Source organism: Silene latifolia, chromosome 3 (genome assembly GCF_048544455.1).
Source record: "Silene latifolia isolate original U9 population chromosome 3, ASM4854445v1, whole genome shotgun sequence".
Lineage (NCBI taxonomy): Eukaryota > Viridiplantae > Streptophyta > Magnoliopsida > Caryophyllales > Caryophyllaceae > Silene > Silene latifolia.
Genome location: NC_133528.1, coordinates 113,420,267 through 113,430,574, shown reverse-complemented (window position 1 = coordinate 113,430,574; position 10,308 = coordinate 113,420,267). Strand labels below are relative to the sequence as shown.

Below are 10,308 nucleotides of genomic sequence, written 5' to 3'. Positions count from 1 at the left end.
ATTCATTATTATTATTATTATTATTATTGACATCATTAGTAATATGAGTAGCTAAATTCTTTCATGTTGGGATTAGGGAATCCATGGTATGATTTATTTGTGACGATGTAGCGAATAGACTAGATGATTTATTTGTGAGAATCTGGATCGGAAGATGGGATTAAATAGACCTGCTATGACCAGTAGACTACCCTGACGAAGATGGAAGTTAAGTTAGTGGAAATCTAGGATAGAAAGTGGATCGGAAGGACCTTTCCTGTATCCGTCTTACAGTAGATTATCTAGGCTATTTGCAGCTGAGTCGATAGACTACCATGGTGAACAGAAATCCTGGCATGCCTTCTCTCATTTGATCACCTTGATTATAATTTTTGTCTTTTATTGCTCTCTCTTTACTGCTCTTTACTTTAAGTCTTCATTAGTTTAGAAATCAAAACCCTCATCTTGTGACCTAAATAGACATACCTTAACAGATATCTTGCCTCCGTGTAGAGATCGACCCTGCTTATCACTAGCTTCTTTGTTAGTTTTAATTAGGTTTATTTTTGGTACAAAACGACAGTATCACATTTTGGCGCCGTTGCCTGGGAGGCAATAGCCCTATCTGTTTTTGTTTTCATTTATTTTTATCCATCTCAGGTAATTTCTATTCCTTGAGGCAGTTCTCATTTATCTCTTTCAGTGCTGTGTATGCCCAGGTCAAACAGGTCGGAGTTAGTTCCAGCTAATGCTGAGCCCGAAAGACTGTTTCGGCATAGACTCCGTCTGCAAAGAGAACTTCAAAAGGAAGACTTGAGTACTTTCGAGCCCGAGCTACAACACTTTTTATTTGCAGAAGACCAGTCTTTTGAAAAAGACAATCTCATTTCTGCCAACAAGTTAGTAAAGATGCCTAACATTGCAAGTCACTCGGAGCCCAAAGCATCCTCGATTCCTAAAGGTTTTAACCTCCAAACTGAGGATGGTAACACTTTCGATATACATCCATCTTACATAAATCTGGTGAAGAGAATTCTGTACCGAGGTGTGGCAGGTGAAGATCCTCGGAAGCACATGGAAGTGTTTACTGACTATTGCTCTACTATTCCCGCTACAAAGGGAGTAACACAAGACAAGATAAAGGAAGTACTTTTTCCTTTTTCTCTGACTGACTCAGCCCGTGAGTGGCTGACTGATCTTGACCAGACTGCTGCTGATATCAACAACTGGGAGGCTCTCGCACTTGCCTTCTACAAAAGATACTTCCCTCCACAACGCACTAATCAGCTGAGGGGTAAGATTACTAGTTTCAAGCAGGCACCTGATGAGACTTTCTATGAAGCTTGGTGCCGGTTCAAGAAGTTGGTGAGGACTCTTCCTCACCAAGGTTTTGATCAGTGGTTCTTGTGCAACCAGTTCTACAATGGGTTGTACGATGACCACAGAGCTATACTTGACGCCTCATCCAACGAGAGATTTCAAAAGAATATTGACGATGATAAGGGATGGGGTATTATTGAAGAGATGGCGACCCATTGTGCTGAATATGGAAACCCAAGGGTGGGTATACGAACGGTCCATTCGGTTGATAAGACACTCGTGGCTCGGCTAGAAGCCATGAATGCTTGGTTTGATTGATTGGAGCTGCACTCTGCTGGATATTAGCAGTCGTCACTTGTGAGAGATGTGGGAGCAACGACGGTCATACTGTTGTTGACTGTCTTACAGAAAAGGAACAAGTCCTTGCCTTTCAGCAATACAGGCAAGGAGGGGGTTCCTATTACAATAATCAAGGGCCAGTCCATCCCAATTTGAGGTGGACAAGTCAGAATGTTCTCAATCCTACTCCGCCCCCGCAGCAGCAACAACCCTATGTCCCTCCTCACAAGGCTAAACAAGGCTTTCAAAAGCCTCCATCCTTTCCACCACCTAACCAAGGAGCTTCCTCTAGTGGAGTCAGTGAATTGGCTGAGTTGAAAACAATGCTCCAGTCATTGACTAAGCACATTCAACTGAGTGACCAACAAAAAGAAGTATCAATTAAGTCACTCGAAACTCAAGTTGCCCAACTCGCCACTAATCAGTCCACGAGAAAGCCGGGTCATTTGCCGTCTCAATCTGAGAAGAATCCACATGAGACGAGTAACTTGATTAACTTGAGAAGTTGTCGTTCATATGAAGGACTAAAATTGTCAACTTTAGATGACATATCAGACCCGAGGAAGGCCATAAATACTGATGAACAGTCAATTGTCGCTGAAGATAAGCTTACCACAAAGAATATACTCGATCGACTGATCTCTGGTGATCGATCGAGTAGAATTGATGAAGAAAGCACTCGATCGAGTGGAAATGTTGCTCTATCGAGAGAACAGGATAATCAAGGCATCGATCGAGAGGTGAAAACCACTCGATCGAATGAAAATTTTGAGGAAACAGTTCGATCGAGTGAAAATATACCTCGATCGAACACTGTGCTTATTGAGGAACTCGATCGAGAGGCTACTATTGCTCGATCGAGTGAAATATTACCTGGAAAGACTCGATCGAGAGGCAAAAAGTCTCGATCGAGGGAAAAGGAGCTTGAACCTGCTGAGACGTTGGAAGAGAGAAACAAAGGGTTCGAGATTCCTATTACGGTGCCCTTTCCAAGGCGATTACAGAGCACCAAAGCCAATCAACAGTTCGGGAAATTTGCCGAGCTCCTGAAAAGCCTACAGATTACTGTTCCGTTCGCCGAGTTGCTGACACAGGTACCCTCTTACTTAAAATTTATGAAAGAAATTTTGTCGCGTAAGAGGCACATAAATGATCACGAGATGGTAGCTTTAACTGAGGCAGGGACTGCCCAAGCTCAATATAAGTTGCCACCTAAATAGTCAGACCTGAGTAGTTTCTCGATTCCATGTCACATAGGTACCCATTTGATTGATAACGCGTTATGCGATCTCGGTGCTAGCGTAAGCGTCTTACCTTTGTCTCTCGCAAAGAGACTTGGTTTGACAAAATTTAATTGCACGAACATGACCGTACAGATGGCCGACCGTAGTATATCACGGCCGTTAGGAGTTATAGAGGACATACCTGCCAAAATCGGGAGATTCTTTATTCCCGTTGACTTTGTAGTGCTTGATATTCCCGAGGACACTCACACCCCTCTTATTTTAGGGAGACCATTTTTATTCACTGCTCGCGCAGTGATCGATGTCGGGGGCAAGACACTCATGTTTCAGGTAGGAGATGAAGAATTGATTTTCCATCAGTCTAAATCTCGTAGGGCTCCCATGCAAGCTCAACCTTGCAATGCCCTCTCCTTTACTGACTCTCATACTGACACTCCAGCTGAAAATATGGAATTTTGTGCTGCAATTATGACCCCTCCACCTCAGATTGAGAACGAAAAGGAGGAACATTCGTCTGTTTTCCTTGCTGCAGGTACAGATGGAATAGATGCAGGAGCTGTCAAAGGTCGTAGTGCAATTAAAGACAATCAAAGAGGGGATCCTAACGTCAAAGCTGATGGGAAAGATAAAGAGACGAGGAAAGTTCGTGCATACTTGGATGTTAACTATTCTCCCCCTAATGGTTCAAATTCAAGCTCGTGGAGAACGAAGAGGACGGTCAAGGACGCTGAAGGGACCTCCTCCAGTCAGAAGCCCTCCTTTGGGCTACTGATTTGTTTTGGGAATTGAGCGGGGAATGCCTCATGTAACAAATTGTAAAAATTAATTTTGAATTTCCATTGAATTTCTTTATTTGCGTTTTTAGAACTGCTAGATTTTTAGACTATTTTTAGCGTAGCTAGAAAGACTATAGACTGTTACTTTGTGATTTGGTATGTTCGGGATATGTTTGCGAGTATTTTTATGCAGGTTTGGGTAGATAATGACGCATTTGGATGAATTACACGAAGAAAAGAACTCGATCGAGTACTTTTTGTACTCGATCGAGAGGAATGCACAGGAAAAGGTTCGATCGAGAGCTTTACAAGTACTCGATCGAAATGGCTAAAATAGGGAGATCTCGATCGAGTGGAATTTTACTCGATCGAGTGAATTGCAGGTCAGACTTCTCGATCGAGTGGTTTAAAATCACTCGATCGAATGAAGTTGAATTCCACACGCAGGAAGTACCTCTTTAACTTCTATTTTTCTTAATTATATTTCATTCTTCATTTTGTTCATCCCCTTTGCACGATAAAACCCCAAATTCTCCATTTTTTTTGCCCAATATCAAATCCACCTCCCACATTGTTTATATTGCTAATTTATCGACATTTGCCCTTCAAACTTGCTCGTTTCCATGGTCAATTAAGGAATTAGGGTTTGCGGGTTCTTCATTCGAAAATCCGTCAATTGCACCTATTTTTGTCGATTAATTTGCTTCTTCTTGTGGGTTTATTTATCAAGTAAGTTTCCCTTTTATTATTTTGTCGATTAATTGCTTGATTTTGCTATTTTAAAGTAATTAGGAGTTAGGGTTTATAGTGAAGGTCGAAAATTTCGACTGAAATTAGAGGTTTTTGTGTTTAATTGATTCAATTGGTTATTGTACCCATTGCTTACTTGATTAGGATGGACAGTAGTTCAATGCCTTCGTCTAGTTCGACTGTAGTTCCGTCGTCTGCTGAGACGGTGGTCCCTGCTGTTACCACCGTCACTACGACTGTTAGTACCACTGTCGCGACTCCTGTTTTACCTGTTGTTACTGCTGGTACTGCTGTTGTTACTACTGCTGGCTCTGGTTCTGTTTCAGCCAGTTCCGCTTCTACCTCTGTTTCAGCTTTTGTTCTTGCTAGCTCTGCTGCTAGCTCAGCTTCTGTTTCTATTTCCGCTGCTTCTACTGTAGCAGCCACAGCTAGCACCTCTGGTACGGTGACCGCCCCTGTTGCGTGGTCACCAGCTGTCACAAATGCTTACCGGGCGGCCTTAGTACCTCGTTTCGTCAGAGGACGGGCTTCTACTTCAGGTACTAGAGGTCAGGGTCGCGCACGAGCTACACCTACTGCTGGCCGCTCTGCTAGCCGTGTCACCATCCGAGTGGATGACTCATTTGACTCGCACTCAATTCTTTGATTTAGCAGGCTGTGATTTTCTGTCTACCAAATTTTTATGCCGTTCGTCACTTGATAGACTTGGTATTTACGAGCCAGTTGTTGAGATTTTGAGGGGTACGGAGATGTCTGGCCTAGTTACTATGAGTGCCTTGACCTTCAAGGAGCTGACCCTTGAGTTTTTCAGCTCCTTTACCTTCTCCTCGGGCACTCACGACACTGACCCGACTTGTGCTTATTCAGTGTCTTTTCGGTTATTTAACCGGACTTTTTCTTGGACCTTAGAGGAGTTTGGTACTAGGCAAGGACTTTCTTTTACGGGTCCTACTGCTGCCCCTAGGAAGGTCATCCGCCAGTTGTGGAGGACTTTGGCACAGACTACTTACGAGGAGCGCAAGCTCGCTCAGGTCCACCTTCCCCCAGCCCAATACTTCCTGCATCTGATGGGTAGTACTATTTTTGGCCGTAAAGAACCAAACAATGTGAACAACATTGAGCTTTCTATTCTGGGCGGGTACCTGAACATTGACAGTGAGGGACCCTTTGTCCTTAACATTGCTTACCTGACCGCCCAATACTTTCATAGTGTGGGGGAGAAGACCACGGGCACCATTGTCTGCGGTGGCATAGCCACTTTTCTTGCCCGTTCTCTCTTTCCCATCTTCCCTCGTGACTTACCGTACCTAGACGCTGACATGTACCTTGGCATTCCTGCTATGCTGTCCATGTTTTGGCTTGCTTCTGACCACCAGACTTGGAAGATTGGCGGTTCCTTGTCCGAGACCCTTCCTTGCGCCACCCTACCTCGTCTCGTTCCCCTGCCCACTGTTAGGGGCAGGTTACCTCCACCATTACCCATGTACCACCTATCGCTTCGACCACCTCCTACCATGTCCTCTTCTAGGAAGCGGATGAGACCTGAGATCGGAGAGGGATCCACATCTTCTACGGATGGCCAGACTTCCACGGCCATTCCTACCCCGATCCCTACTCCTACTCCTGCGCCCGACCAGACACAGCCGGTTTACCCGGCTAATTTTATACCTCCTCTACCTTTTAAGGCGTCTACGGTCATGGACCAAGGACGTCGTGACAGTTTGTTGCTTGAGCTTTTAGAGAGGCAGGCTCGTATGGAGTGGGACATAGCTCTTACTTTGTTCCCTCTATACGAGTACCACATGATGCGACACCGTCCTGTCCCTGAGGGTTGGCCACACCCGTCTTTCAACCGGTACCCAACTGAGGAGTACCCAGAGCCAGCCAGTGACGAGGAGGAGGGCACTGCTGAGGAGGCAGCGCGTACTCAGGCTGAGGAGGCGAGGAGGAGAGAGCAGCAGGTGGACCCAGACTTCACGGCGGAAGACGTGGAGGAAGAGGAGGCTGACGAGTAGCTACTGGTCTACTCACTTCCATGGTTTCCAGGCTGGTTTGGGGAAGTTCTTGTTTTGTATGTACATTCTTGCTCTTTTATTTCTTTTGTCTCCTTTTTATTTATTATTTTTCATACATTTATTGGTTGTATTTTCCCGTTCCCCCGTTTATATCTGCTGGTTTATGCTGGAGGACAACGAGGGCGTTGTCCGTTTTGGTTTGGGGAGGGTAATGCATCCTTTGAGTCTGCATTTATATTTGTTTTGCATTCACGTTTCTATTTTCTGCTTGCATTGTATTTATTTCTTTTTAAAAAATCATAAAAATCCAAAAAAAGTAGAAAAATTCAAAAAAATTCATGTTTCATTTAGCATATAGGTTGAGTCGGAACGGATCATTTCCGTGATGATATTGCACTATAACTTGTCATTTTACTTGAGCCTTGCACTTTATTGACAGTTATAAGCTGAGTCTTACGCATATCTACGAGTTTTTGTTCAAATTTAGCTGACCGTGTAGACTTGACCTGATAAATTGGCAACCTACTCTATAATTTCTGAGATTTAGAGCCATATAACTGGTGACATTCATGACCGGTTTACATAGGAATTGAGAGTAGTACTCCTTGCATAACATGTTCATCATTTTTGCACATTTATGACATTCGATTTCTTGTCATTTGCATACATTCGGGATTGTGGTCGGTGTCACATGCAGGGAGGTGCTTGCGAATTTCCCTTTCTTATATTTTTCACCCATTTAGCTCCACTTAAGCCAAATTTAGCCTTTTTGACCCATTAGCTACATCCAAAACTAAGCCTGCCCAGTCAAGCTAGTTTAGTTGTATCTTGTGTTACGTTGATCCGTTGCGAGTTTGGCTCGTTTTTATTGTTGGTGTTGGTGGAAATCGAGAAAGGAGAAAGGATGAAAAAAATGGAAAAAAAAAGACATGAAAAAGAGAAAAAATGAAAACGTGTGAGTAGAACACGTAAGAAAAAGAAAAAAATGAAAAGAAATAATAAAAAAAAAGAATCACACGGGCAGAAAAGAAGAAAAAGAAAGAAAAAAATTGAGTTGGTTGAATTTTGAGACCGTCTGCACTTACTTTTATTTTGTGACGGTCTACTCCTTCGTTCTTATTCATATATTTTTGAGGAGATAGTGTATTTGGATAGTGAGATGTATGCCAATGAAGGGCACTTGTACTTATTTTTCAGTCAGTTGAGATTCGGATGGTCTTAATACGGTTTTGTTTAGAAACTAGCTTGGCGCTTTTATCTCCACATTTCCATAATTCATTTTGCCTTTTCTTACCTGAGCCTCACTATTCCTATACTATTTGTAAGCCCTCGGCTGTGACGGACATTGTTGGTTGGATTGTATGCAAAGTACTTGAATCGTCTTTCATTTTTGTTGCATGCATGTTATGTAGGTCGCAGTTTAGGTGAGTGACTGTTTCTCTTTCTCTCTTATACATATATAATTCACCCTTTGCTTCATGAGAGAAGAGTGACCACGTGAGAGTCCGATTTTGTTGGTTTTGCAAGGTCGATAGGTCAGCTTTATTTATGGACATCTTATAATTCGTTTACATATTGACTGTTGTAGCTATGACTGTTGATTTCTGTTGCGTTAAATTGGTTCGAGTAGGCGAGTTATAGCTAACTCTGAGTTTTCGTTTCCGTTCCATTAGTTTGCATTTAGTTTACTCGAGGATGAGTAAAGGTTCGGTTTGGAGAGATTTGATACGTGCATTTTATATAGCCTTTTTTAGTCTTATTTTGCACGTATTTCTATGCATTTTTATACCGTTATGTATTGCAAAATGCCCCGAATTGGCTACTTTGGTTTGTTTTGTCTGAATTGCAGAAATGAACCTGAAAGTGGTGAAACCGTGCTCTATTCGTCCTATTTTGCATTGCATTTTGAGGAGACGGGAATGTTAGAGTGAGAATATACCTTGGGATGCATGAAGGGTGGTCAACGAAGCAGTCAATGACGAGTTAGAAGCTGACTTAGAGGAAGAACACTCGATCGAGAGCTCTTTTGATTCGATCGAGTGGTTTTGTGAGCAGAAGAAGTCAATCGAGTACTTTATTCTACTCGATCGAAATACTGGATTTTGGGTTTCCTCGTTCGAGAGCTCTTTTTACACGATCGAGAGGATTAGCTCTTGAAGTCCTCGATCGAGTGGTTTTATACTACTCGATCGAGAGGTTTTGGTGATTACACGGGCCTAATTAACCCGTGTTGGACTTATTTCGTTTAAGACTTTGTTTTGTCTATTTAAGCTTTCGTTAATTAGGTTCTTAAGCATGCTTCTTTACGCTACTTACGCTTTAATCATCTAAGAACTCTCTTAATCTCTCCTTTATACTCTCTATTGTAAACTTTCTCTTTGAATCTCTTGCTTGGATTTGGATTGTTCTCTACGCCGGATTGCTTGAGACTGTAATCACTTTTCTTCTCTTAATCTTAATCTATTTATTTGTTGCTTTAATTATTGTTTCTCTCCATATTAAATTCTGCCCTAATTCATCTTATGCAATATTATCGTTATTTCATTATGCCTTCTATTAGTATATTCATTATTATTATTATTATTATTGACATCATTAGTAATATGAGTAGCTAAATTCTTTCATATTGGGATTAGGGAATCCATGATAGGATTGTGACGATGTAGCGAATAGACTAGATGATTTATTTGTGAGAATCTGTACCCATGGCAATATAACTATAATACCGACTTAGTTAAGTGCACGCTTTTAAGTTACTTTTAATTTGGTTAAATTTACTACTGGATCGGAAGATTGGATTAAATAGACCTGCTATGAACAGTATACTACCCTGACGAGGACGGAAGTTAAGTTAGTGGAAATCTAGGATAGAAAGTGGACCGGAAGGACCTTTCCTGTATCCGTCTCACAGTAGATTATCTAGGCTATTTGCAGCTGAGTCGATAGACTACCATGGTGAACCGAAATCCTGGCATGCCTTCTCTCATTTGATCACCTTGATTGTAATTTTTGTCTTTTATTGCTCTCTCTTTACTGCTCTTTCCTTTAAGCCTTCATTAGTTTAGAAATCAAAATCAAAACCCCCATCTTGTGACCTAAATAGACGAACCTTAACAAATATCTTGCCTCCCTGTGGAGATCGACCCTGCTTATCACTAGCTTCTTTGTTAGTTTTAATTAGGTTTATTTTTGGTACAAAACGACAGTATCAAAATTCTTGTTGGTTCTTTTGCATTTGGAGGACCGCTTTTTGAACATCAAAGCCTTGGTCATTGGATTGATTGTATGAAGGTTGATTTTCATAACCTTGGCTTTGGTTGTAAAAGGGTCTTTGAGCTTGATTTCTCAATGGAGGTGGAGTGTATGTTGGTTGGGGGTTTTGAACATTTTGACTCTTGTATGAAAGATTTGAATGAAATTTGGTATTCTCATTATAGTAGTTGGAATAAGGGGTACCACTCTTGTATGCTTGGAAAGCATTCACTTGTTCGTTTGTTCCCCTACATTGACTTTGCTCATGTCCCAAAGTTCCACAACTCTCATATACTCCACTTGGAATTGAGTATGATGCCACCATAGCATTGACATGTTGTTTGGGTGATTCAGAAGCTTCATCAAGCTTAGCCATGACCTTCTCAAACTTCAAATTGCTGGTATCAATATGGGCATTTAGTTGAGCACCCAATTGTGTGATGGAATCTACCTCATGCCTTCCTCCTCTAGTGGTCTTTCGATGTCTACTATATTGTGAATTATAAACCGCCATGTCTTCGATTTTGGCCGTCATCAACTTCGGTAAACATCCCATTAGATCCCATATTGAGAACATTGCGGGAATCGTCATATAAACCGTTCCAAAATTGTTGCACAAGGAACCACTCACTA

The 10,308-nt window shown here is 41.9% G+C and overlaps 1 non-coding gene across 1 annotated transcript; it reads right to left on the bottom strand.

Annotated features, from left to right (window-relative positions):
• Positions 1 to 1,264: 1,264 nt before the first annotated feature.
• On the bottom strand, positions 1,265 to 1,370 carry LOC141650367 (small nucleolar RNA R71). Its single transcript, XR_012546406.1, has one exon. It is a non-coding gene; the product is annotated as a small nucleolar RNA R71 (small nucleolar RNA).
• Positions 1,371 to 10,308: the final 8,938 nt, after the last annotated feature.